The following is a 26,055-nucleotide window of genomic DNA, read 5'->3' on the forward strand; positions in this document are numbered from 1 at the left end:
GGCAATTTCAAGGATTAAGGTTACAGATCTCTTAATGAGACGAAGGCAGAAGGCAAAAAGTGGAGTTGGCTGGAGACAGGGATGGGCCCCGGTAATGCAGAGGTGCTATTCCCCAGCGCCAAGGACCCCGGTTCGCTGCCAGGACAGAATCTGCCTCCAGAATGACCTCCCAGTTGTTCTTGTGGGCATCCATTCATTGTCTCATTCAACCAGCTTCTGCCAAATGAACCCACTAGGTTCTGTCCCAGACAGAGGGGGATCCGAAACACCCAAGACCCAGCACCCAGCACCAGGCTGGGAAGGCAGACACCTACACCAAGTATAAGAGTGGTTTCTGAATGGAGGTCAAGTTCACGGCTGTGCAACAGTGTCATCGGTGGGGTGAGCCAATACTCCAGAGGGAAGCAGGTCAAGCCACCCAGACATTGTGCCCTGGGAGGACAGAATCAGAGTGGGAGCATGTGCAAAAGCACGTAATCACAGATGCACAGACTCAGGGAGGGTCTGCAGAGCGACACATGGGGCCAGATGTGTGTGCTGGGAGCCAGGGCGAGAAGCCAAGTCACAAAGAACCTGAGCGGGAAGCGGAGGAGCTTGGGCTCCCCCGTGGGGCTTCTGGGACTCCCAAGAGGGCTCTAGGGAGCATGGGACTCTTTCTCGTGCATTCTAGAAAAACCTAGAGAGACTATACAGCTTAGAAAGCTGAGCAACCAGGGGAAGCAGAGGTAAGAATCTACTGGAAGTTGTTGACCACCGTGAGATCCAGACAGCCCAGCGGACCAGCAATCCTGGGGAACGTGAGAACCCAAGTCCTGTCTCCAATGTCCACACACACATGCCAGCAACACCTTCTATTCTAGCTGAAAGCCACCAGCGTTCATCCTGCTGCCCCCCTCAGCATTCAGGGGTCCCAGAGTGCTCACTGTCCAGAAGAATCAAAGTTAGGGTCCCAAATGTCCACAATTAAGAAGGCGGGGGGCGACTACCTGATTCACTCTGAGGTGGAAAGGCCAGTGATCTGAGCGGAGATCCAATCATCAGGAAGGAGGAAGCCATATTCCAAGCCAAATGACCAAGTTCCGTCACCAAGACCAAAGGATGCAAAACCAGGAGTGAGAGATGGAATCCAGGGTCAGGAGCCGGCAAGACAAGAGAGGAAGAGGGGTGATCAGTGTCAGCTGTAAAGTAGGTATAAAATTACAGCCTATAATTGCAGGAGGGAGGGAGCATATGAGAGGGTATGGGGGGCGGGGGAAATGGAGGGTGGGTCTTGGGCAAATACCCCACATAGAGCAAAGGTGTTCCAGCTTACTTTTCTCGTCATCCATCCCAGGCAAGATGGCATGTTCTGCTGCCTTAAACATGCCTGGTCTGGGCTGGCGGGTCCCATCCCAACAGGCGTTCTTCCAGAACTTTGTTGCACTCGTCACTCTTCTGGGACAGGGGAATCTGGGTATTAGTTGGGTATCATCTGGGAGCTTTCCAATAAGTACAGTTGAAACCATCGCTTACAGCTGCATTAGGTGAGTTCTGGGGCTTCTATTCCCACTCAGGTACCCAAGTGTGGACCTTCTAATAATCTCCTGCTAGACAAGGTTAATTATGACCATGGCTACCCTCATCGAGCAGGCGGTGCTGAGACTGGTCTAGAGGCCCTTCACGTCTAACCCGAAGTCCTACAACGACAACCAGAGGAACTCGGGTTGCTTGCACAGGCAAGGAGCTGGGCCCACTTGCTGGAGGCCTAAAAACAAGACCAGGTTATTTTCGACCTCTAGTCTTGGCAGAGGCAAGGGCAGCTTTCGGGAAGACCCAGGACTTCCATTCCCCCATGGCAAGCCAATGTTGCCCCAGGATGGGCCAGGGTCCAGGCCAGTCAGAACTGCCAGTATCCTGTCTCACTGCCTGGCAGTGAACACAAGAAGCCAGACCCAGGGGAGAATCCGGACTTGCGTGGGAGGGTAAGCCGAAGACCATGAGACACACAGCACGCTTCCCCGTAGGACCGTTCCCAGACCATGCTGAGAAGGGCCGTCCTGGTTCCACAAAAGCGTATGTATTTTTAGTTCTTCATTAGTTCATTCAGCAATAATTCACCGGGTGCCTCCGAGGCTCCAGAGAAGACTGCACCCCGGTTCCTGGCGCTCAGGGCCCATCCATTTAGTGATGGAATGGACGCCAGTGCCCGTGATGCAGGCGCAGGGGCGCGCGGCTGGAGCCCTTCACAACGTGCTGGCATCCCCAGTGCGTCGACAGGCTGGGGTGTGGCTCACTCCCTCTGGAGCAGCTGGGGACGGGATCCCGGCGGGAGCTCACTCCCGCACTGCCTCAACACGTGGACCACTGACTCACTCACTCCTTTCTCGACTCCCCCGTTCACTCACTCGTTCAGTGAAGTGGTTCTCGGATGACATCCGCATCCACTGCCTCACTGGCTCGCTCGCTAATCCCTCATCTCACGCACTTGCTCTCAGGTCCGCTCCACGCCTGTGTCCACTTGCGAATGCGTCGGCCCATTAATCGGCCCCATTCCTGGACTTATTTATTCACTCATTAGTTAAATTACTCAACTTTTTCCTTCTCTCGCTGATTTATTAATTTCTTGGCCCACTCGCGCTTTGGCTTATTAACTCATTGGGTTACTCACTCGCTCATTGATGCGCACATTGACTCACGGGCTCATTCATTCCCTCAGTGCTGGCTGATGCTGCTGTTCAGATCTCTAAGAATCCAGGGGCTCGTTCGGGGAGTCGCTGACGCCTCCTCACATCCACTGGTCTCACCCTCACTCACTGACTCCCTGGGCTGCTGGTCTTTCGCTCACTCACCTATGGACTCGCTCACTCTCCTTTTGACATTTCTACTTACACATGGTCTCACCCAGGCGTTAATTAACTCATCATGCGTTGATTCACATGTCCATATAGTTCCTCAACTCACTGTCAACTTGTTAACACATCTGCATACTCCTCCGCATCTCACCAACATTGTCCCTCTTGTTTTCACCAAGACTCAGTCATTCACTAACTTGCTGCATCATTCATTCTGTTTCACTCATCACAGATCCCATTTCTCTCTCAACAAAGTCTATATTCTTCTCAATCAGAGAGAGCCGTCTAAATCTATTTTTTGAACGGAGATCTGTTTGTTTTGGTTTTTGTTTTTTTCAGTTCTGCAAAATGAATTAAGCACGACCTCGTCAGGACAAATTCTTTTCACTGGTCCATGTGTGGTCTTCTTTGATTTCATTTTATGATTGGACAAAGCCATTTGTTCTTTTTAAATAACATAGTCGTTATCCATGAGCAAAAGGATAAAACCAAAAATAAAAACTTAATCTATGCTTACCCCAATCTATACTGTCCTTGGCCACGCTGGTCCCATCAGGATCTTCATCATTTTAATATAATGACTGAAACAGCCAATGGGTGGCCATTCAGGGGGACAAGGCACATGTAAAAAGGAATCAAATATACTTATTGCTCTGGTTCTTACTTGGCACACACTCATTTAGTTACCCATTTGTTCAATTTTAATTTTTTCTTTCTTCATAAGAAACATCTAAAACCTGCTGTAAACTAAGAGCTGAACACTGACCATTAGACGCCTCTGTCTCACTGCTCCTTACGCCAAGTGGCAACAACCTTAATCTGTGTATTTTTTTCTTAATGGGCCAAAGTATATCAGAACTGAATTAGTAACATTCCTGTTTTACAACGTATGTTTTAAGTTGGTCTTTTCTTTAAGATTTTATTTACCAGAGAGAGAGAGAGAGAGAGAGAGCGTGCGCGAGCACACAAGCAGGTTCCCCACTAAGCAGGGAGCCCAATGTGGGGCTCAATCCCAGGACCCTGGGATCTTGGCCTGAGCCAAAGGCAAACATTTAACCAACTGAGCCACCCAGGCGCCCCTAAATTGGTCTATTTCTATTTCTATTTGAATATATTCATTGACCCATTCCTTTATTCACTAATAATATAAAATCAATACCCATAAACACTTCTCAACTAGGTTCTTGAACTTTCCTGAAATCATTGCCCCAAAGTCCTACAGTAGATCTCTTTGTGGAATGGACCTCAGTGGTTCAAAAAATGACTGATCATAATTTTCATTCAGATGCATTCCACTCACATCATTGGTCCAGGCATGGCCTTTCTGCATTTAACTTTTAGATGTTACGTTGAACCATTTTTCAGTGTTACAGTGAATGACCATGAGCCCACCACCCTATTCAACAACTAGAATACTGAGCCCTAAAATGAGTGACAGCCTAGATCTTTACGAAGAGGGGAATGTTTAATCAGTGGGTTAAATAAATGAATAATCATGGGACAAACATAAAATGAGACTTGAAGTTTTGAAATGAATGAAAAAAGCTAAGTTTTTTACTTGTCTTTCTTTTGCACCACATCGGATTAATTATAAACTGTGGCTTGTAACATATTTCCATTATTGGGTCTATGCATGACATTTTAAACATTAATTACATTTATGTTTTATTTCACTTTCTGTTTACATTTCCCGTATTCTTTTTTTAATTTGGGTATAGCCAACACACAACGTCACATTTAGTTTTAAGCGCATAGCACAGTGATGTCCCAGCTCCTAGAGGATATGATGCTAAGGAAAATAAGTCAGAGAAAGGCAAGTAACGTATGATTTCACTTATATGTGGAACCTAAAAAACAAACCAAAAGAATAAACAAAAATCCAAGTCAGACCTATACACAGAGAGAAGAAACATGGTCCCCTGAAGGACGGGGGTGGGGTGAGCAAAATGGGTGACGAGTGGGAGACACAGACCCCCAATTATGGAATGAACAAGTCACGAGAATAAAAGGCAGATCATCGGGAATATGGGCAGGGGTATGTAACAGTGTCGCATGGTGACAGATGGGAACTTTTTTTTTTTTTAACTGATACAATGAAAACCTACAAACTAACCACCAAACCAAGAACTCGATACTTACGTAGCACGATATGCTCCTTCCCACAGGATAAGGCAAAGATCGTCATGACTGGAGAACAATGTAATTAGCTATGGTGTATCCATCCTGCAGAATGTAAAGAGGATGTTGACAAACCAGATTTGGGGTTTAATTACTGAACGTGAGGGAACCGTGACAGAAATTTCTCGAAAACAGTGATATACGCCACATTCTTCTACCTGGCTCATGAATGGGCCTCTGTTTTATTAATTAATATATTAATTTATCCATTTTAATAATATAATGAGCACCATTAAATAAACCACCCACCATAAGAACGAGGAGAGCTGCAGACAACGGACTCTGGGCCCCATACCCGCAGAGCTAAAGGGTTAGAATTTCTTTTATAAAAGGGTGTGTGCTGTGCTAAATCGGATTTCTCATGAACCTTGGTTTGTGACACAGTCTCATCACTGGCTCTTATGGGGCCTTCCTGATTACATTCCATGCTTTTTAATCACAGAGACAACCCTAACACAAACAGCCCCAACAAGACAAGAATTGAGACCGTTACTCGCACTGAACTCATAAAGGTCTTGATTACAGAAATCAGCTCAAGTGTGTCCCCTTCTGTGGAGTAGAAAAGTAGATGCGGAGGAAGAAAGGGAAAATGAACACGAATTCTCTTTTTAAAATTTTTAAATTTTTAAAGTTTTTGTTTACATTCCAATTGGTTAGGGGCACCTGGGTAGCTCAGTAAGTAAGTAAGTAAGTACTTACTTACTCAGTAAGTCAGTCTTTGGATCAGGCTGTGATCCCAGGGTCGTGGGATCAAGCCCCATATCAGGCTCCCTGCTCAGCCGGGAGCCTACTTCTCCATCTGCCTCTTCCTGCCCCTCCCCCTGCTTGTGCTCTCTCTCTCCCTCTCAAATAAATAAATGAAATCTTTTAAAAATTAATTGATTAATTGAATTCCCATTGGTTAACATATAGTGTAATACTAGTTTCAAGTGTACAATACAGTGACTTTACCCTTCCATACAGATGTCCAGACATATACCATTCATCATTCATCACCAGTCACAGTCAGTGGTCCAAGCTTGTGAATTCTTTTCATTTATATTTTACCCATTGATTCATTCATTCATTTACTACTTACTCGTGAAGAAGTATACATAAATCCGGAAAAACCCAGAATAAGAGGCTCGACATCCCTAATATCCATCTATAAGATCATTTCCCACAGATATCAGGTCTGTTTCTTAAACTGGCCTCAGTGTCTCATGTACGGACAACTCAACATAATGTTCTGTTATCAGTCTCACATTTATTACTTGATCGTGTTTGGCTTTCTTTGATTATGTCCTACTTTTTTTTAACTGAAGATGTATTCATTTATTTTAGAGAGAGAGCATGAGCAGGGGGAGGGGCAGAGGGAGGGAGAGATTCTCAAGCAGACTCCTAGGTAAGCAGAGAGCCCAGCTCAAGGTTCAATCCCATGACCCAGAAACCATGACCTGAGCCAAAACCAAGAGTTGGACACTTAACCAGCTGAGCCACCCAGGTCCCTTATTTCCTACTTCTTACTAATGCATTCAGCACCCTTAAATTGCCCAAAACAAGACAAGAACTTCAACTATTACTCACACACACTGGTGGTCTCCATGCTCCTAAGACAACCTCTGAATTCAAGGCCAGGCAGAATGCCAGAACTGGTGTGGCAGTGCCCATTCTGAGGAGTGTAAGAGCAACAAGAAAACAATTTGAGATCTTCTATCCATTGATGCTTTGCATTCTGCCTCTCATTTACTCAGCCATTTAATATTTATTAACTTATCACGGTATTTGCTTACGTTTCTCTTCGTAGAGCAAATGCTGAACTTCCCGTTCATTGATTCAGAGCAAAACACTGATTATTACTTATCAATGACTATGTAATCCAAGGTCATGCCCTTGGTCCACTTTTTATCCATTCCAGATTATAGTCATAATATTGTTTTCTTCACCACATTTTTTCATAATCTGGAATGTGCTTCCCTCTGTTCATCTTTAATCCTTTAGATATTTTAGTGATCCTTCCACTGATTCTTTTCTATTAACATAATCATAATCTAAGAGCCATAAAATTAGAAGCAAAACACTCTTACGTATCTCTGACATCTATCTATAGGATTTTTTTCCCAACAGAGGAATAGACTCGATTTCTATTGACTTTAGTGTTGGACCTCAGAGTTCCAGACATGTAGTAGTCATCGTTCATGACTCATACCGCCACCAGTGGTCATCATTGATCCAGACTTGGCCCTCATCTTAATCTGTGTCTATGAGAATTTTATTAATTCATCAATCATACTGAAAGAACTACCTGAAGTCCTAAAACATGACAGTAAGATCCTTAAATATCTCTAACATCTGTCTATAGAATTATTACTCATGGCACTACCCCTCTCTCATTACTTTATTTCAGTGTTGCATGGAAGGATTACTCAAAAACAATGCTTCAATCAACCCCATCCCTATACCAGGGCCATGGTTCACCTTCAAAAATTATATTTCATATTTTTAAAATAATACAGTGAATGCCTTAAAAAAAAAAAAAAAAACAGGCAAACACTGAAACCAAGACAACAACCTTGACTATTACTCACATTGGTCTCCATGTTCCTAACGCGGAGGTGTAACCATGGCATTCACGGCCCTGAAGGATGCTTACGTCAGCTCAAGGGCGTCCTTTCCAAGGCTTACAGAGCACAGGAAGAGATAAAGAAAGGTTAAGACATTATCTGTATTGGCCCTTGAGTTCCATCTTTTATTGAGTCAGTCATGGAGGTACTTATTTGAGAGAACATTTTATCTTCTCTTAAGTAAACGGTATAGGTCTTGTCACCCGCATAGAACAGGGGCACTGACTATTGGTAACACTGTCTGTATCATCCTTAGTCAAGGAGTATTTGCTTCCTGGTGAATATCAGATTTTTCAATAAATATCAACAGCTTATCTTGCCTTCTCATATATTTTTATAACTGGACAAGGCTTAACCTTATTCACCTTTACCAACACATTTTCAATGTTCTTTCACTGATCCAGTTGTAACAAGTTTAAAAACACATGAACATATAGACCAAAGTGAAATCCTTGTATACTTCTGATATCTGTTTTCTAGAATCTTTTCAAAAAGAGAGAATGGACTAGATTTCTTTTGGGTTGGACCTCAGAGTTCCAGACACGTAGCATTCATCGTTTAAGACTCATACGCCACCAGCCGTCATCATCGATCCAAGATTAGTCCACTTTCTCTTCCTTCCTTTCTACGATACTTACTGATTAATTTGCTAACTCACTAACTATACTTTTAAACCCTATGACTCACAAAACTGAGAAAGAGCCCTGATAGCTCTAATATCTGTATACAGAATCACTGTCTTATCAATGTATCTCCTTCATCAGCATCTTCAGGTTTTCGTAGACACACCCACTGATATAATGCTTCCGATCTACCCTGTATTTGCCACTGGGCTACAGTTGGTCTTATTTGAGTTTATTTCGAAACTCATTACACACAGTACTCTTAACCCCAAACAATACAAGACCATTAATTATTACTCACATTGGTCTCCATGCCCCTAACAAACAGATGGAACCAGGAGCTCAACACCATGAACGATGCTTACATCAGCTCACGTGAGCCCATTCTGTGGAGTACAGAGCAGAACAGATGATAAAAAAAATTATGCCATCTCATCTCTCCACTGATCCTTGCCTTTCCTCTTTAATTTGGACAGCCATGTGTGCAATTGTTAATTTCGAGTGTATTTATTTCATCTTCTCTTAAGAAAATAATTCTGAACTTGCCACGGACCCAAAACATAAAAACTGTCCATAATTTATACTGTCTATATTCTCCCTAACCTAAGAGGCAATAGTCATATGCTGTTGGACTTCAGTGTTTTCAATATATATCCACAGCATTTCTTGCCTGGTCACATATTTTTATAACTGGACAATGCTTCACTCGACTTGTCATTCACTCTGTCTTTTTCTCTTTCTTTCTCTCAATTCATTTATCCAATAATAATAATGGATTGAAAAACCATGAGCATGCAAAAAGACCAAAAAAATCTTTGTGTATCCCTGACCTCTGTATGGACAATCGCTTTAAGCAAAGAGAAGGGACTCGATTTCTCTCCTGCTGGACCTCAGAGTTCCAGACACGTATTCATCGTACACGACTCATACGCCACCAGCGGTCATCATCGATCCAGTACTGTCCCTCCTTTTCGTCATTCATTTCTCTTTGTTTCTTGACCGTGAATGCACGAACAATAATGTGTAATCACCATGATTCACAAAACCCCAAGAAGAGTTTTTATGTCCCTAATCTGTATGGCGAATTATTCTCACATCAATCTCTTCCCTTAACCTTGGCTTTACATATGTGTAATAATAAAAGGCACCACCTCGATCATACATTTATTTTAACTGTACAATCGGCCATCTTTTTAATAACACACTGATTACTCTTTAAAAACCTCCCAAACCAAGACAAACACTTTGCCTGCTACTCACCCTGGTCTCCACGCTGCCAGCACACGTATGCGACCACAGAGCCTGTGACCGCGGAAGGTGCTGAATCAGCCCAAATGGGTCCACTCTGAAGAGGACAGAGAACAGGTGATTACTTTAAAAAAAAAGAAAAAGAAACAGATCTTACCGTCATTGGTCCTTGATTACTGCATTTCAATTACTCATTGATATATTTATTAATTTTCCATAAATTTTTTTTCTCTTAACAAAAGGAACAACCTCAAACTTGGATCTGATCCAGAACAGCAACACTGACTCTTCCCAAACAGTATCTATGTGACCTTCAACCACAGAGATAACATTCTTAATCCCTTTATTTCTTAATGAGCATCATTTTTTTCAATTTTTAGCAAAATTTTTTGCCTGATCACCCCATAGGTTTATAACTGAAAAACACGTGACCTTCTTATCTCTATTTGTTTGATGGTTCTAACATTGATTCGTTAGTAATAGTGACCCTAAATCTATGAGTCTAAAATGAGGACATGGTATCTGTCTGTTCCTAACACGTGTCTAACAGAGCACGTCAAACAGGAAATAGACTAGGTATCATGTTGAACCTCACACGTATCAGTCACGCACAACTCCTACAGCACCAATCACAATGACTGGTCCATGCTAGACCCACACTTTCTTCATGTGTTTTACATGTGTCCTCAATTAAATCATTAATTCATAGATATTAATAAAAGATACATTTATTCAAGAAAAGATGAGCACAAGATCCCTAAATATCCTTAATGCTGTTCTATACAATCCTTTCCCATATTCTAGGTTTTTTCCATTTTTTTTTTGTTTAATCAACAAAATGATTCCTATTATATCTATTTTTGTGCCATGGATAACTTTTTTATTCTGTTTAATACTTTTTTTAAAAAAAGATTTTAATTATTTGACAGACAGAGATCACAAGTAGGCAGAGGCAGGCGAGGGGGGGGCGGGGAGGGGGTAAGGGGAGGGAGCAGGCTCCCTGCTGAGCAGAGAGCAGGATGTGGGACTCCATCCCAGGACCCTGGGATCATGACCTGAACTGAAGGCAGACGCCTAACCCACTGAGCCACCCAGGCACCCCTCTGTTTAATACTTTTTAACAATGGTGATGTGGTTTGATGTGATCTATTAGATACATGTTAGGAATACTCTTAAACCAATGATTAAAACCAAGCTAACATCTTTGACTATTACTCACTTTGCTCTCTTTTCCGACACAGAGACAATATAATCTTAATTATGGCAAAAGCTAAAATCAGCTCAGTCCATCCATTCTGAGGAGTACCAAGAAGACACAATGATTAAAACAAATGAGACCTTCTCCCCACTGACGCACGGTTTTCATCGTTCATGTACATAGTCACTTAAGTGTTTATTAATGTACAGTGATATTTATTTTCCTCTCCGTACTATAAACATCAAACTCTCAGCTGACCCAGGGTGCTACTGACGACCACCTATCAGCCCCCAAGTCACCATTACTCAGAGCTGTAATGCACTGGGTCCATTTATCACCCACTCCAGTGAATATTAATATTCATTTCCCTGATGATATATTTTAGTAATGAACAATGTTTCCCCCTCTTCATCTTTATTCATTCATACATTTGCAAATTTATTCTTGTGATTGATTCTTTTATAATCATATTTTTAAAATTCATGAACACAAAGACCAAGAAAAAGATGACTGCAGAATGTTAAAATCTATCAACGGTCTTAAAATACGGTGAATGGACTAGCCTTTTTGTGTTGGACCTCAGGGTTCTACACGTGAGGTGTTCTGTTCATTGCCTATGATTCAAACGCCACCAGTTATCACCACTGGACCATGACTGCCCATCTTCTTTCTCGTCTACATTTGTTTATTCATGAATTAATAAAGAAATGCAGGTAAATCACAAACACACAAAGAATAAGGTTCCTGAATAACCCCTAACATCCACCTCTAGAATCATTCATCCAGAGACTAAATCTCCTTCATTTAACTCAACTCAGTGTTTCAGGTATGGACTAAAAAATGCAATGGTTCGTATCAATCTGATACTAAACATCACCAGGGTTGACCTTCTTTGATTATATTCAATACTTTTTAATAATGCAGTGAATAATTTTCTTAAAAAACCACTCGAACTAAGTCAAGAACTGTGACTCCTACTCACACTGTTCCCCATGCTCCTAACACAAAGATGCAACCATACGGTTAGTGACCTTGGGAGAATCCTTAAATCAGGTCAAGAGTGGCCATCTAAGGAGTATAGAGCATCACAGCAGATGATAACAAAATCGAGAAACTGTCTCCATTTACCTCGCTTTTTACCCTGGTTGGTCATTTTGGCAATCATTATTTTGAGTATATTTGATTTTTTTTCCCATAAGAAAAAGACCAGGGGTGCCTGGGTGGCTCAGCCAGTTAAGCGTCTGCCTTCCGCTCAGGTCAGGATCCCCGGGTCCTGGGACTGAGCCCCTATCCGGCTCCCTGCTCAGCAGGAAACCTGGTTCTCCCACTCCCCCTGCTTGTGTTCCCTCTCTCACTGTGTCTCTGTCAATAAATAATAAAAATTGAGACCATATCCTCTATAACTTTTGTTTTCTACATTTCACTTACTCAATTACTAAGGTATTTATTAATTTTTCATAATGTATATATATTTAGCTCTTAACAAAAGAAGAACCTCCGATTTGGAATGGATCCTGTACAACCAAACTTGACGTTCAAATATCAGTGTCTATATGATCCTAAACTAAAGAGGTAAAATTCTTTTTCTATTTATGCCTTAATGGGTATAGGTGTTTTCAATTTCTATTACTACTATTTTCTGCCTTACCATGTAAGTCCATAGCTGGACAATGCTTTGCCCTCTTCTTTTGATCCGTTTATTTTTATTTGTTTAATTGTTCTGTCAATGATCCATACATAGTAACCCAAAATCTAGGAATCTAAAATAAGACTATGGTATTTGTACATTTCTGACCTGTGCTTCTAGGACCATTTCCAGAAGAAGAGATAAACAGACTAATTACATTTTGTACTGGACTTCAGAATTCCAGATACATTTTATTCACTGTCCCTGACTCAAAGCCACCAGTCATCATCAATGGGCCATATGAAGCCTCCTTATTTTCCTCATTCATTTCTAAATTTGTATGGAATCATTAATTCACTGATAATAATAAAATATACAGGATTCATGAAAACGCAAGAATAAGATCCCTGAATCCCATCCTTAACATCTATCAATAGAAATATTTCTCAATACACAGTATCTTTTTCATTAAGTGACTTCAACATTGCACATTATTAATCAATGTTTCATATCTCATTAATCAATGGGCCATAGATAACCTTTTAAATTAGATCTAATACTTTAAAATACAGTGAGTGCCTCACACAAATGACCAAAAAAAAAAAAAAAGACAAGAACTTTGACTCTTACTCTACCTTGGTGTCTTTCTGAAAACAGAGATAATGTGACAGTTTTGGTGACAGAAGAATACTTAAGTCAGCTTGTTTCTGAAGAGTATCAAGCAGAAAAGATGGTAAAAAGACGGAGACATTCTTTCCACTGATCTACACTTTCCATACTTAATGTACATGTCATATAGGTATTTATTTATAGTAAAATTTATTTATCTTTCTCTCAACACAATAGTAATCAAACTTGAAACTGACCCAGGCCTGTACTACTACGTACCACGATCCATGTCACCCTTATTCAAAGATGTAATGCCCTCGGTCCATTTATCATCCACTCCAGTGAATATTAATATTCATTTTCCTGACTAGATATTTTAGTAATGAACAAAGCTTTGCCCTCTTCATCTTTATTCATTTATACATTTGCTAATTTATTCTGCCATTCATTCTTTCATAATTATATTTTTATAATTCATGAACACAAAGACCAAGAAAAAACTCACTGTATAACCCTGAAATCTGCCTATGGTATGACTTAAAATATGGGGAATAGACTAGATTCCTTCCGTACTGGCCCTCAGAGTCCCACACTCCTATGATTCACCATCCATGACTCTTGGACCCCCAGTCATCATCACTGGTCCAGGATAGGCTGTCTTTCCGCCCGTTCTCAACTACATTTCTTTATTGACTAATTCATTAATCAAGAAATAGATACAAATCACACCAGGAAATAAGATCCTTCACCATCCCTAACATTCATCCAAAATATCATATATAAACAGACTAAATCATTTTCATTAACTGCACTTAGTGTTTGCTAATCATTTTAATGCCTCAAATCCATCTGATATTGTAAACTGGTATGGCTGGCCTTCTTTGAACCACTCAGACCAAACAAGAATGTTGACTATTACTCACACTGATCTCCACACTCCTAACAGGTAGATGCAAACATAAAGATCACTGACTGTAGATGAATCCTTAAGTATGCTCAAGTGTGTCCATTCTGGGAGTAAAGAGCAGAACAGATGATAAAAAATTAAGACGTTTCTCCCTTGGTCCACAGATTATGCCATCCATTTATTCAAGAATTTATGATGTTAATATACTTTTCTTAATATATCAAATGTCGAACTTGAAACTGACAACAGTAACTGTTACTTATACGGTTCAATACCATCCTTTCATCAAGGACAAAACGCATTTGACAAAACGGTCCATTTATGGTCCGTTCCAAATTACGATACTGTTATTTCTTTTTGTAGCTTCCTGACGTACAGTTTAAAGAGTCAGTTCAAGCAGATATAATGAACGACATCTCTTTCATGTTGGACCTCAGAGTTCCAGACACATGTTCATCACATATCACTCATAGACTCAGTGTCATCATCGATCCGACACCGTCCCTCTTTTTCTGCATTCAGTTCTATGGGTTTTCTGATAATGGAATTAATTCATTAACAACAATTTTAAATGCTATCATTCATAAAAACTCAAGAAGAGTCTTTATGTCTGTCATTTATTTATGGAATTATTCTCACTTCAATAGATGTATCATAATGACCTGTTTTTCTTGTATGGATTAATCAAAATAATGTTAACTATATCCCATATTTCCACTGAGATACAGTCACATTCTTTAATCTCAAAAAACAACACTGGAACCAAGAAAATCATCTCAACTGTTACTCACATTAATTTCTGTCCTATCATACAGAAGCAGCCACAGAGCTCTGGATCTTGAAGATGCTAATTCAGCTCAAGTGCATCATTCTGAGGAACAGAGAGCAGAATCGACGGTAGGGGAAAAAAAAAATGAGACCTAATTGCCACTGATCCTTGCTTTCTGAATTGCAGTAATTAGGTATTCATTACTTTTCCCTAATACGTATTTTTTTTAATCTTAGCAAAAGCATAAAACAATCTAAAGACTGACCCAAAAAAATAAAATTCAGTCTTCTTCATCATGGCCCACGTGGACCCTTAGCCATCTGACCCTACTGGTTTCTTAATGGGTATCAATGGTTTTAAACTTATTAATGGTATCTCTTGCCTCAGCACATACATCATGACTGAACCATGGCTCACCTTCTTAAGATGTTTATTTGTACTTCTTTAAACACATCCATCATTATTCCATTAACAATAACTAATCTATAACTATGAAATCAATACAAAATATGACTTTTGTATATTCCTGACATCTCTTCATGGAAACAATTTCAGTGGAAGAAACAGAGGGATCATAACCCACCCAGGAACTCCCAGTTTCAGACACATATTCTTCGTCCTTGACTGCCAAGCTTCCAGTCATCATCATTGGTCATGACTGAGTCTGGTTTTGTTTCTACATTAGCATCGATTAGATGATGAATTCATTAATAACAATAATAGCACATGCTTCATTAAAAAACACTAGAACAGATTCTTAAATATCCCTAACATTACTTTACAGAATCTTTTCCCACACAGACTCTGTATTTCATTAACAAACCTCAGTCTTGCACATTCTAGATCAATCAATATGATGTTTCATGTCATATTTAGGTCATGGTACACTTTTTAGGTCATTAGGTCATGGTATACTTTTAAATTAATTTAATAATTTTTAATAATACCATAAATACCCTTAAACAAATGACCCAATCCAAGACAACAGCTTTGACCATTACTCACCTTGGTCTCTCCATACAGTGGCACAATGACTATTTAATGAGGCCGAAGCAGAAATTGGTTCCAGCATCCATTCTGAAGAGTACTAAGCAGAGAAAATGTTGAGACTTTCCCTCCATTGACTCATAGTTTCCATTATTTGTTTGCATGGTCAACTGGACATTTAATAATGGTAATATTTGTTTTCCTCTTAACAAATCAAATGTCAAATTTTAATGGACTCAATCAATATCTATTACTTATTAATGTCTATCATTCTCACTTAAGACATATACACCTGATCGTTTTATTTTCCGTTCCAATTATATTTCCTTATTATATATCTTAATAATAAAGTGTTTTACCCTCTTCAAATTTATCCATTTACATTTATCCTACCATTGATTTTTTTTAACTGAAGTACAATTGATACAAAAATTTCCTACAAAGATTATTAACATAATGCTTCATATTAACATGGTATTTCTTTTTAAGTACGTTTGGCCGATCACTGATTGTATTTCACACTTTCTAGTAATGGAGTGAAAACAATTTTGAAAAACCACCAAACCAAGAAAAGAATTTTGACTCTTACTCACCGGGGTCCACGCTATCACCCACAGATTCGACCATGAAGCTGGCGACTAGGGTAGATCGCTTCCATCAGCTGACGGTGACCATTCTAAGGAGTACAAGACAGAGCAGGGGATAAAAGATTGAGACCTTACGTTCCTTCGTCCCTGTATCCCACCTTTCACTCAGTCCATCATTTAGGTAGGCAGTGGTTTGGGATAATGTACATTTTGTTTTTCTTAAGTGAATGGAAAATATTGATCTTGTCCTTGACAGAAAACACGAATACTGACTAATACGTAGGAATAACTGTATCAACTGTAGTCAAAGAAAAGATACATATGTATCTTCAACAATAGGTATTTGTTTTAAGATACAGTAACAGTATTTCTTACTAACCACCTATTTTAGTAATTGGACAATGTTCCACTACATCTTTCTCTATGTATTTATTATTTCATTGAACTAATTATAATAAAAATAGAAAATGCACGAATGTAAAGGCTAAAAGAAGATCCTTATATATTCTTGGCATGTGTCTGAAGGACCACTCAAAAGGGGGGCATGGGGACAGTGCACCAGATCCACCTGCATTGGACCTCAGAGTTCCAGACACGTATTCATCGTATACGACTCATACGCCACCAGCGGTCATCATCGATCCAATGTTGTTCCTGTTTTCTTCATCTCTACAGTGTTTGTTCATTCACTGATTGATTCGCTAATTATTCTGAAACCCAATTATCAAAAAAATGAAACCCTGAAATCCCTATTCTGCATACAGAATTATTTTCACATCAATATATCTCTTTCTTTTAATACCCTACGTTTTTATGTTTCATGCTATTTCAGTATTTGTCACCAGGCTACAGGTGACCATCTTTATTAAATACAGCACTTTCAAAAATTACACTGAAGACCCTGGGAAAAAAAAAAAAAACCCAGATGACAGCATTGACTCTTATTATACTGCTCTCTAGGCCACCAGGTCGTACCGCTTGAATTTGCCCAAGTGTGTCCATTCTGAGGAGGACAAAGCACAGGCGATGATTAAAAAGGAAAAAGAAAAGTTAAATTCTAATTCCCGTTGACCCTTGATTTCCATATTCTCGCCCAGTCATTTAGGATTTATAAAGTATTCCTCGTGTAGGTATTTTATCTTCACAAAATGAACACCGGGAAACTTGAAACAGACATACAACAACAAGAACACCGGACTCGTAATTATCTGTGTTAATATGATGCTCCGTCAAACAGATGACACTCCTTTTTTTTTTTCAAATGACACTCCTGATCCCTTTGTTCCTTAATGAACTAATAATATCTCCAAGCTGTCTGCAAATGTTCAGAGTTAAACAATGCTTTGCCCTTTCTTTATTATTTGTATTTCTTTAGTGGTCCTATACTTATTCTATTAACAATAATAATCTAAATCTATAAACCCAATACCTACTTTGGGGATATTCCTGACACCGGTCTCTAGGGTTAAACAAACAGAATTCACGATGTTGGACCTCGTTCTCCAGACATACAGAACTCGCTGCCCACCGTTCATCGCCACTGGCCCCTGCTTAGGCCTCTTTCTTTTCATCCTCATAAACAACTCTTACGGCTTAACAAAATTAATAGATACACAAAATTAAAAATAAATAAAGAGAAGATCCCTGAATATCCTGAGTATCTCTACAACCTTTTCCAGAGACTGACTCGGTTTCAAAAACCGACCTCAAGGTTTACATTTATGGATTCACCAACTTAATGTCTCATATTGATCTGATATTTAAGGCTGGCCTATTCTGCCTTCCTTGGCTATATTTAATATTTGGAATAATATGCTGAATGCCCTTAAACAAACCAGCTAAGCTCAAACACTATTACTCACACTGGTCTTTCCAACGTCCGTGAACACCACAGATGCAACCGGAGAGCACATGACCTTGAAGGTGCTTAAATCAGCTCACGTGGGTTCATTCTGAGGATACCGATCAAAGCAGGTTGATAATTTAAAAAAAAAAAAACAAAAAACTCACATTTCCTGTGAGCTGGACCTCAGCGGTCCAGACGCACATCACACATCGGGTAGGACTCTTACGCCAACATTTATCCCTGACCCCAAAAAGACCACTTTCTCTTCACTCATTTCTATATTGTTGATCGATTACCTCACTAATTCACTAATTATAATTCTGAAACTCTACTATTAAAAATAAAACAAGGTCTTGAGCTCCCTAGTATGTGACTAGAATCATTCTCATCATATGTCTGCCATTATCTAAGCTCCGGTTCTCATGTATGTATTAACCGAAATAATACTTCCTATTAATCCTGCAATTTTACTAGGGTACGGTTCACATTCTTTGATTCTATTTCCCACTTTTTACTAATACAGTGAATATCCTTAAGCAAAATACCAGAATAAAGGTAAGAAGTCTGATTATCACTCACACTCGTCTCCAGACTCCTGCAACAGAACCGCCACCTTCGAGCCCATGATCAGGGACGAATCCTTACGGCGGGTCCCCATGTCTGTTCGAAGAGTGCAAGGCAGAGCAGATGACAAAAAAGTGAGACATTCTCTGCAGTGTTTCCTGCTTCTCATTTAGTAAAGCACATAGGTAGTCACTAACTTGGTATAAATACTGTTTTTCTCTTTTTTTTTTTTTACAAAAGAATGTAAAATATTTTATTAATAATTTTTATAAGGAAGAAATAGTAAGATGAGAATATTTTGGTACTATTGGGTTAGATAAATATATGATAAAAACTAATTCCCTATATTGTTTTTCTCTTAAGAAAACACCTTTGATTTTATCACTGACCCAGAATCCAAACATGATTTTTGACGTACACTACATATGGCACCCTTAATGGTACATGCAACAGTCCAGTACCATCGAGTTCCAAAGGAAGCTCAGGGTCTTCACAGGATGTTAACAGTATTTCTTACATAATCAAATAGTTTTACAACTGGCCAATCCTTCACTCATTCATATCAATTTATACATTTATGTACAGATTCTCTCACTGATCTAGTTATAATAATAGCATGAAAATGCTTGAACTCTAAGACCAAAAACAAGATCTTTGTATATTCCTGACACGTGTCTAGAGAATCCCTTCAAACAATGGGAAGAGACTAGATTTTCTCTATCGGACCTCAGAGTTCCAGACACGTATTCATCGTACACGACTCATACGCCACCAGCGATCATCATCGATCCAATATCCTCCCTCTTTTCCTCCATTCTTCTCTCTTTGTTTAATTATTAAATTATTAATTTGCTACTAATAATTTCTAAACACTATGATTCACCAATACCCAAGAAAAGTTACTGCATTCCTAATCTGTACATAGATGATTCTTAGATCAATGTATCTCTTTCACTAATTATCCTCAGTTTTCCACCCGTGGATTAATTAATATAATTTTCATATATCCTGTATTTATCACTGAGATACATTGCCTTCAAGGAAATTTTGTAGTTTTAAATAATACAGTGAATTACCTTAAGAAAACCACTTAACCTAGAAGAGAACTTCAACTGTTACTCACATTAACTTGCATCCTCCAGCCATGCAGTGGGAACCACAGAGCTCACACCCACAAAGGTATGAAATCAGCCCGAGCGCACCCATTCTGAGGAGGACAGAGCAGAGCAAGATTAAAAAATGAGATTTAGCTGCCATTGATCCTTGTTCTTTACTTCATAGGCTCAGGATTTAGATATTTATTTTTATCTTTATACTATATATTTCATATATAATTTTATATATTATACATAATTGTATAATAAAATACGTAAGTATGTGATAGAACATGTAACTACATAAACACGTAAAATGTTAAATAAAATATTAAATACATTAAAATAGTTATACTATAACAAAATAAAATAGTAAATAAAATGAAATATATGAAATAAATAAAATGGATTAATAAAATAATGCTTCATATCAACCTAATAGTAACATTGGCATATTTTAGCTTCCTTGATATCTTTAACAGTACTTCTGGATTCTTTTGAATAACACAGGAAGGGGCCTGAAACACACCACACAAGCCAAGATAAGAACTTGCACTCTTACTCACACGGTCTCCACACTCCTAAAACACAGACACAACCAGAGGGTCGTGACCTTGGAAGAATATTGCAATAAGCTGGAGCGTGTCCGTTCTGAGGAGTACAGAGCAGAGAAGATGATAAAAAAGGAGACATTCTTCCATTTATCCTTGATTTACATCTTTCATTTAGTCAGGCATTTGGGCACTCATTATTTGAAGTCTACTTCATTTTTCTCCTAAGAAAACGAACCTACGCTGAACTTCGCGCTGACCCAGATCATAAACACTGCCTGTAACTTTCCTTCAGAGGCGTTACGCTCAGGTACCATACATTTCTCTCTGGACTTCAATGTTTTCAAAATACAGTGGTAGTATTTCTTGTCTCCCACGTATTTTTTAAATTGGACCAGGCTTCTACAATTCAGCTTTTTTAAATACATGGTTCCACAGCTGTATTTCAATGGTCCAATTTTTTTTTAAAGATTTTATTTGTTTATTTGACAGAGAGAGAGATCACAAGCAGGCAGAGAGGCAGGCGGGGGGGGGGGGGGAGCAGGCTCCCCGCTGAGCAGAGAGCCCGATGCGGGGCTCGATCCCAGGACGCTGAGATCATGACTGAGCCAAAGGCAGAGGCTTAACCCACTGAGCCACCCAGGCGCCCCTCAATGATCCAATTTTAACAAAGAACATGTACATAAATGTATGAAGAGAAAGACCGTATGTCTCTCGTGTTGGACCTCAGAGTTCCAGACACGTATTCATCGCGTTGGACTCATACGCCACCAGCGGTCATCATCGATCCAATACCAGCTTTCTTTTTCTTCATTCATTTCTATTTATTGATTAAAACATGAATTCATTAATAATCACTTCTGAACACTATGAAAAACAAAACCCGAGAAGAGCCCTGGTATCCCTAATCCGTACATAGATTACTCTTATATCAATGAATCTCTTTTATTAATTATCCTCAGTTTTCTACACATGGATTAATCAGTGTTTCATATGCTCCATATTTATCACTGAGATACAGTTGCCTTTTTAAATTGTATTTCAGGCTTTTTAATAATACAGTGAATAGCCTTTAAGGAAACACAGGGAGGGGTGCCCGAGCAGCTCAGTCGGTAAAGCCGCCAACTCCTGGTCTCAGCTCAGGTCTTGACCTCAAGGTTGTGAGTTCAAGCCCCACGTTGGACTCCACATTGGGCATGGAGACCACTTAAAAAAAATATGAAAACCAAGAAAAGAATTTTAACTACTACTCACATTAACTTCTGTCCTCTTCTTCTATAGAGGAAACCAGGAGCTCATGACCATGGAAAACGTTTCACGCGACTCCAAGGCATCCATTCCGAGGATGACAGGGCAGAGCAGGTGACAGAGAAAACACTGAAACCCAACAGCCGCTGACCCCCCAAAACTGCCACTGACCCTTGTGCCCCATATATGAGAGTCAGGATTTATTTATTGTTTTCAATATGTGTATATTGTCTTACAAAAGGAAAAACTCAATTTCACTACCAAAAAGAATAAAATTCACTCTTCCTTATCAAAGTATATAGGAACTCAAAGAGGTGAGAACTTTGTCCATTTCTTTTTTTTAAGATTTTATTTATTTATTTAACAGAGAGAGAGATCACAAGTAGGCAGAGAGGCAGGCAGAGAGAGAGGAGGAAGCAGGCTCCCTGCTGAGCAGAGAGCCCGATGCGGGGCTCGATCCCAGGACCCTGAGATCATGACCTGAGCTGAAGGCAGAGGATCAAGCCACTGAGCCACTCAGGTGCCCCATGAATAAGTGTTTTGTAAATAAATCTATAATCTCCTTTTTGGCCTTTTATGTTGATATATTCTATTTTTTTAATTGGATCAATGAAATAATAAATAAATAAGTACATATGAAGTGGGCACAGTATTGTCCAGTTACAGAAATATTTGGTTAGACAAGAAACACTGTTAATATATTTTGCAAACAGGGGCACCTGGGTGGTTCAGTGGGTTAAGCCTCTGCCTTCGGCTCAGGTCATGATCCCAGGGTCCTGGGATCGAGCCCCGCATCGGGCTCTCTGCTCAGCGGGGAGCCGGCTTCCCTTCCTCTCTCTCTGCCTGCCCCTCTGCCTGCTTGTGATCTCTGTCAAATAAATAAATAAAAATCTTAAAAAAAATAAAATAATAAAATAAAATAAAAAATATATATATTTTGCAAACAAATATCTATTAGGAAATACATGGTATGATGGTGTTATTCTTTAAGTAAGCATCAGTGTTCATGCTGTCTGCTACAAGACTGATACTGGTCATTTTCCTAAGAAAAATAAAATGTATGTTATCCCAATTCATTGCTTATTCATGACGGACGGAAAAAAAGGTGGAATGCAGGGGCCAATGATCATAAGGTCTCAATTTTTTGATCATCTGCTCTGCCTTGTGCTCCTTGAAATGACCCCCCTCGGCTGACTCAGACATTCCACCAAAGCCACGAGCTTTGTGGCTGCATCTACGTATTAAGAGCACAGGAAACAATGTGGGTAATAGTCAAAATTCTTTACTTGGTTTGGTGGTCTTTTAAAAATAGATTTTAGCTGCACGATTAATAATTTGATATAAAGTTAAGGATCACGACCATAGCCAGATAGTAAATTTGAGGCTAATAAGAAGCATTATATAAATTAATCTACATAGGCAACATTTCGGTTAATTAATGAAAGATACTATCAGTAGGAAATAATTCTAAAGACAAATGTTGGAAATATTTAAGGCTCTCGTTTCAAGTTTTTGTGGTCTCTAAGCATTTATTGTATTGTTGTTAGTTAATTGATGAATTAATTCAATAAAAACATGTAGGCATTAGTGACTGTAATGAGGCCCAAATGTGACTGCTCATGTATGAATGGCAAACATGGAAATTAATTAGTCTATTCCCTTTTTTGGAATTGTTTCAGTGAATGTATGTCTGGAATGTACAAAGATCATATTCTCATAGTGATTTTGTGGACACAGATTCGTTGTTATTAATGGACTAATGATGGAACTATTAAGCAAATACAAATAAATATGTGAAGAACAAGAGGGCAGAACATTGTCTCACTGTTAAAGTTTGTGACGAAGCAAGTTGTATCATTAATAACCATTGAAAGTAGTGATACCCATTAAGAAATAATTGGACAGGGGCGCCTGGGGGGCTCGGTGGCTTAAGCCTCTGCCTTCGGCTCTGGTCATGATCTCAGGGTCCTGGGATCAAGCCCCATATCGGGCTCCCCTCAGCAGGGAGCTTGCTTCCTCCTCTCTCTCTGCCTGCCTCCCTGTGTACTTGTGATCTCTGTCTGTCAAATAAATAAAAATCTTTATTAAAAAAAACTTATCCAAATATAATAATAGAATAAAAAACGCATGAACACAACTAAAAACAAGATCCTCATCTATTCTTGACTCCTGTGTATAAGATCCCATCAAACGATGGGAATAGGCTACATTTCCTGGTGTGTTGGCCCTCGGAATTCAGAAAGTATTCATCGTGTATGACTCATACGCCACCAGTGGTCATCATGGACCAAGTACGGCCCTTCTTTACCTTCATTCAATTCTGCATTGTTTACCGACTCACTCATTAATTTACTAACAATAATTTAAAACTTTATTATTCAGAATAATGCAAGAGTCACAATACCCCAATCTGCATACAGAATTGTTCTCACATCAACATATCTTTTTCATTAATTATCTTAACTTTCACCTGTGATATAATTTAAAAATCCAAAAAATAAAAAGATAATGTGAAAAATATTACCTTAAACTTCATGCATGTAATAATATAATATTTCATAGGAATTCAATAGTTGTCACTAGGCTACAGTTGGCCACCTTTCACTCTACACGGCACTTTTAAAAATAAACCAAATATCCCTAAAAAAAAAAAAAAACATAGCTGAAACCAAGATAAGAACTTGACGATTACTCACATGGGTGTCCGTGCTTCTAACATACAGATGTAATCATGGATTCACCAGCATAACACAACGCTTCCTCAGTGTGTCTGTCCAGAGAAGTACAAAACACAGTCAATGCGAAAAAAGAAAGTTAAGACCTTATCTCCACTGACCCCTGCTTTCCATATTTCATTTCCTCACTTATTTTTTCACTTAATAAAAGGAACAACGTCATACTGGACACTGGCTCGGAGAGACTAGACTCTTACCAGTATTAACACTTAGCTAAGGAGGTAACATCCTTTCTCTACTTATTTCCTAAGGAATATAAATATTTTCAATTTCCATATTTCTTTGGTGGTTCTATCATTGATCCACCAATAATAACAAACCCAAACGTATAAATTCAAGATAAGAACATGATCTTTGTATATCCCTAACATCCATGTACAGAATCCAACAGAACAGAAGGAACAGTTTTTATCACGTTGGACCTCAGATACCCAGATGCACACTGCCCATCATCCATGAATCAGCCATCACCTGTCATCATCACTGGTCCATTAGAGGTGCCCTCGTTCTCAACTCCTTTCTACACTTGTATTGATTAAATAATTAATTCATTGAAAATATTAACATTGAGTATAATTTACAAAAACCAAAGAATAAGATGCCTGAATGCCCTTAACTTCTAATATAGAACCATTGCCAACACAGCTTCTATTTCTTTCATTAATCAAACTCAATGTTATGTAATAAATTAATGAATACAATGTTTTACATCATATTTATTCGTCAGGCATAGTGAACCTTTTCATGATACTAATTACTTTTTAATAATACCATGAACACACACAAATGACCCAAACAAAAACAAAATTTTTGACCATTACTCTCCTTGTTCCATTTCCTAACACAAAAGGAAGGTCAAGTGACAAGCCTGATTCCCAACGGAAGACGAAATCAGCTCAAGCACCTGTTCTGAAGAGGACAAAACAGAAGGGGATGAAAAAATTGAGGCTTTCTCTCCACTGACCCATGCATCCCACCACTCACTCTCATAATCATGTAAGCATTTATTAACTGAATGGATATATTTATTCTTACCTTAAAAATAAACTTCAAACTTGGAACTACATCAGACAATAACTGATGTTATTTCGTGATTTTAATCAACCCCGGTCAAAGACGTAACACACTCGGTCCTTTCTACCCATTCTATCCAATGTATGTTAATATTCTTTTACCTTGCTCTGTATTTACCAAAAACAAAACTTCAATCTTCTCACCTTTATTCATTTATACATTTGTTCATTTATCCTATCATTAATAGTTTCATAAATTAATTACTAACTACTAATAGTTTCATAAATCAATTACTAAAATTCATATATTACTAAATTGCATAAATTACTTACTAATATCAACAACGAAATCCTTATTTATTACTGACATCTGTATAGAGGATCGCCAAACACAGGAGAAACAGACTAGTGTATTTATGGATCAGATCTGAATTCCAGACATTTACCACCAGTTGTCATCCTTGGTCCAAGATTCTTTCTTTCCCTTCTCATAAACACTTATTTATTAATTCATTAATTAAAAAATACATATAAATCAAAATATAAGAATATGGTCCTTCAGCATTCCTAACATCTGTCTCTATAATATTACAGTGACTCAATCTCTCTCATTAACTGACCTTGGTGTTACATTTATGGATTAGTAAACATAATGCTACATATGAATCCAGTAGTAAACACTGTTATATTTTGCCTTCTCTGATTTTATTTAATACTTCGGAATAAACACACTGAATAGCCTTAAATAAACCAAGACAAAAGCTCTGAGTCTTACTCACATGGTCTCCACGCTCCTCCAACGTAGATGGGAGCAGAGGGCTGGCGACCTTGGAAGAA

General features: G+C 38.9%; 9 non-coding genes and 3 pseudogenes across 9 annotated transcripts; all 12 read right to left on the minus strand.

Annotated features, from left to right (window-relative positions):
- Window positions 1-7,147: 7,147 nt before the first annotated feature.
- Window positions 7,148-7,223, minus strand: LOC116856318. The gene has a single exon (XR_004380527.1). It is a non-coding gene; the product is annotated as a small nucleolar RNA SNORD113/SNORD114 family (small nucleolar RNA).
- A 910-nt stretch (window positions 7,224-8,133) lies between these two features.
- On the minus strand, window positions 8,134-8,208 carry LOC116856321. The gene has a single exon (XR_004380530.1). It is a non-coding gene; the product is annotated as a small nucleolar RNA SNORD113/SNORD114 family (small nucleolar RNA).
- A 910-nt stretch (window positions 8,209-9,118) lies between these two features.
- Window positions 9,119-9,190, minus strand: LOC116856330. Its single transcript, XR_004380539.1, has one exon. It is a non-coding gene; the product is annotated as a small nucleolar RNA SNORD113/SNORD114 family (small nucleolar RNA).
- Window positions 9,191-11,253: 2,063 nt separating this feature from the next.
- On the minus strand, window positions 11,254-11,333 carry LOC116856357 (annotated as a pseudogene).
- A 1,200-nt stretch (window positions 11,334-12,533) lies between these two features.
- LOC116856345 lies at window positions 12,534-12,607 on the minus strand. The gene has a single exon (XR_004380552.1). It is a non-coding gene; the product is annotated as a small nucleolar RNA SNORD113/SNORD114 family (small nucleolar RNA).
- Window positions 12,608-13,489: 882 nt separating this feature from the next.
- On the minus strand, window positions 13,490-13,564 carry LOC116856352. Its single transcript, XR_004380557.1, has one exon. It is a non-coding gene; the product is annotated as a small nucleolar RNA SNORD113/SNORD114 family (small nucleolar RNA).
- Window positions 13,565-14,250: 686 nt separating this feature from the next.
- LOC116856347 lies at window positions 14,251-14,319 on the minus strand (annotated as a pseudogene).
- Window positions 14,320-16,740: 2,421 nt separating this feature from the next.
- Window positions 16,741-16,812, minus strand: LOC116856323. Its single transcript, XR_004380532.1, has one exon. It is a non-coding gene; the product is annotated as a small nucleolar RNA SNORD113/SNORD114 family (small nucleolar RNA).
- A 2,485-nt stretch (window positions 16,813-19,297) lies between these two features.
- On the minus strand, window positions 19,298-19,369 carry LOC116856335. The gene has a single exon (XR_004380543.1). It is a non-coding gene; the product is annotated as a small nucleolar RNA SNORD113/SNORD114 family (small nucleolar RNA).
- Window positions 19,370-20,941: 1,572 nt separating this feature from the next.
- On the minus strand, window positions 20,942-21,013 carry LOC116856337. The gene has a single exon (XR_004380545.1). It is a non-coding gene; the product is annotated as a small nucleolar RNA SNORD113/SNORD114 family (small nucleolar RNA).
- Window positions 21,014-23,691: 2,678 nt separating this feature from the next.
- Window positions 23,692-23,760, minus strand: LOC116856346 (annotated as a pseudogene).
- Window positions 23,761-24,621: 861 nt separating this feature from the next.
- On the minus strand, window positions 24,622-24,696 carry LOC116856355. Its single transcript, XR_004380558.1, has one exon. It is a non-coding gene; the product is annotated as a small nucleolar RNA SNORD113/SNORD114 family (small nucleolar RNA).
- Between the last annotated feature and the right edge of the window lie 1,359 nt (window positions 24,697-26,055).

This window comes from Lontra canadensis, unplaced genomic scaffold, assembly GCF_010015895.1.
Source record: "Lontra canadensis isolate GAN:19392208 unplaced genomic scaffold, GSC_riverotter_1.0 scaffold108, whole genome shotgun sequence".
Taxonomy (NCBI): domain Eukaryota; kingdom Metazoa; phylum Chordata; class Mammalia; order Carnivora; family Mustelidae; genus Lontra; species Lontra canadensis.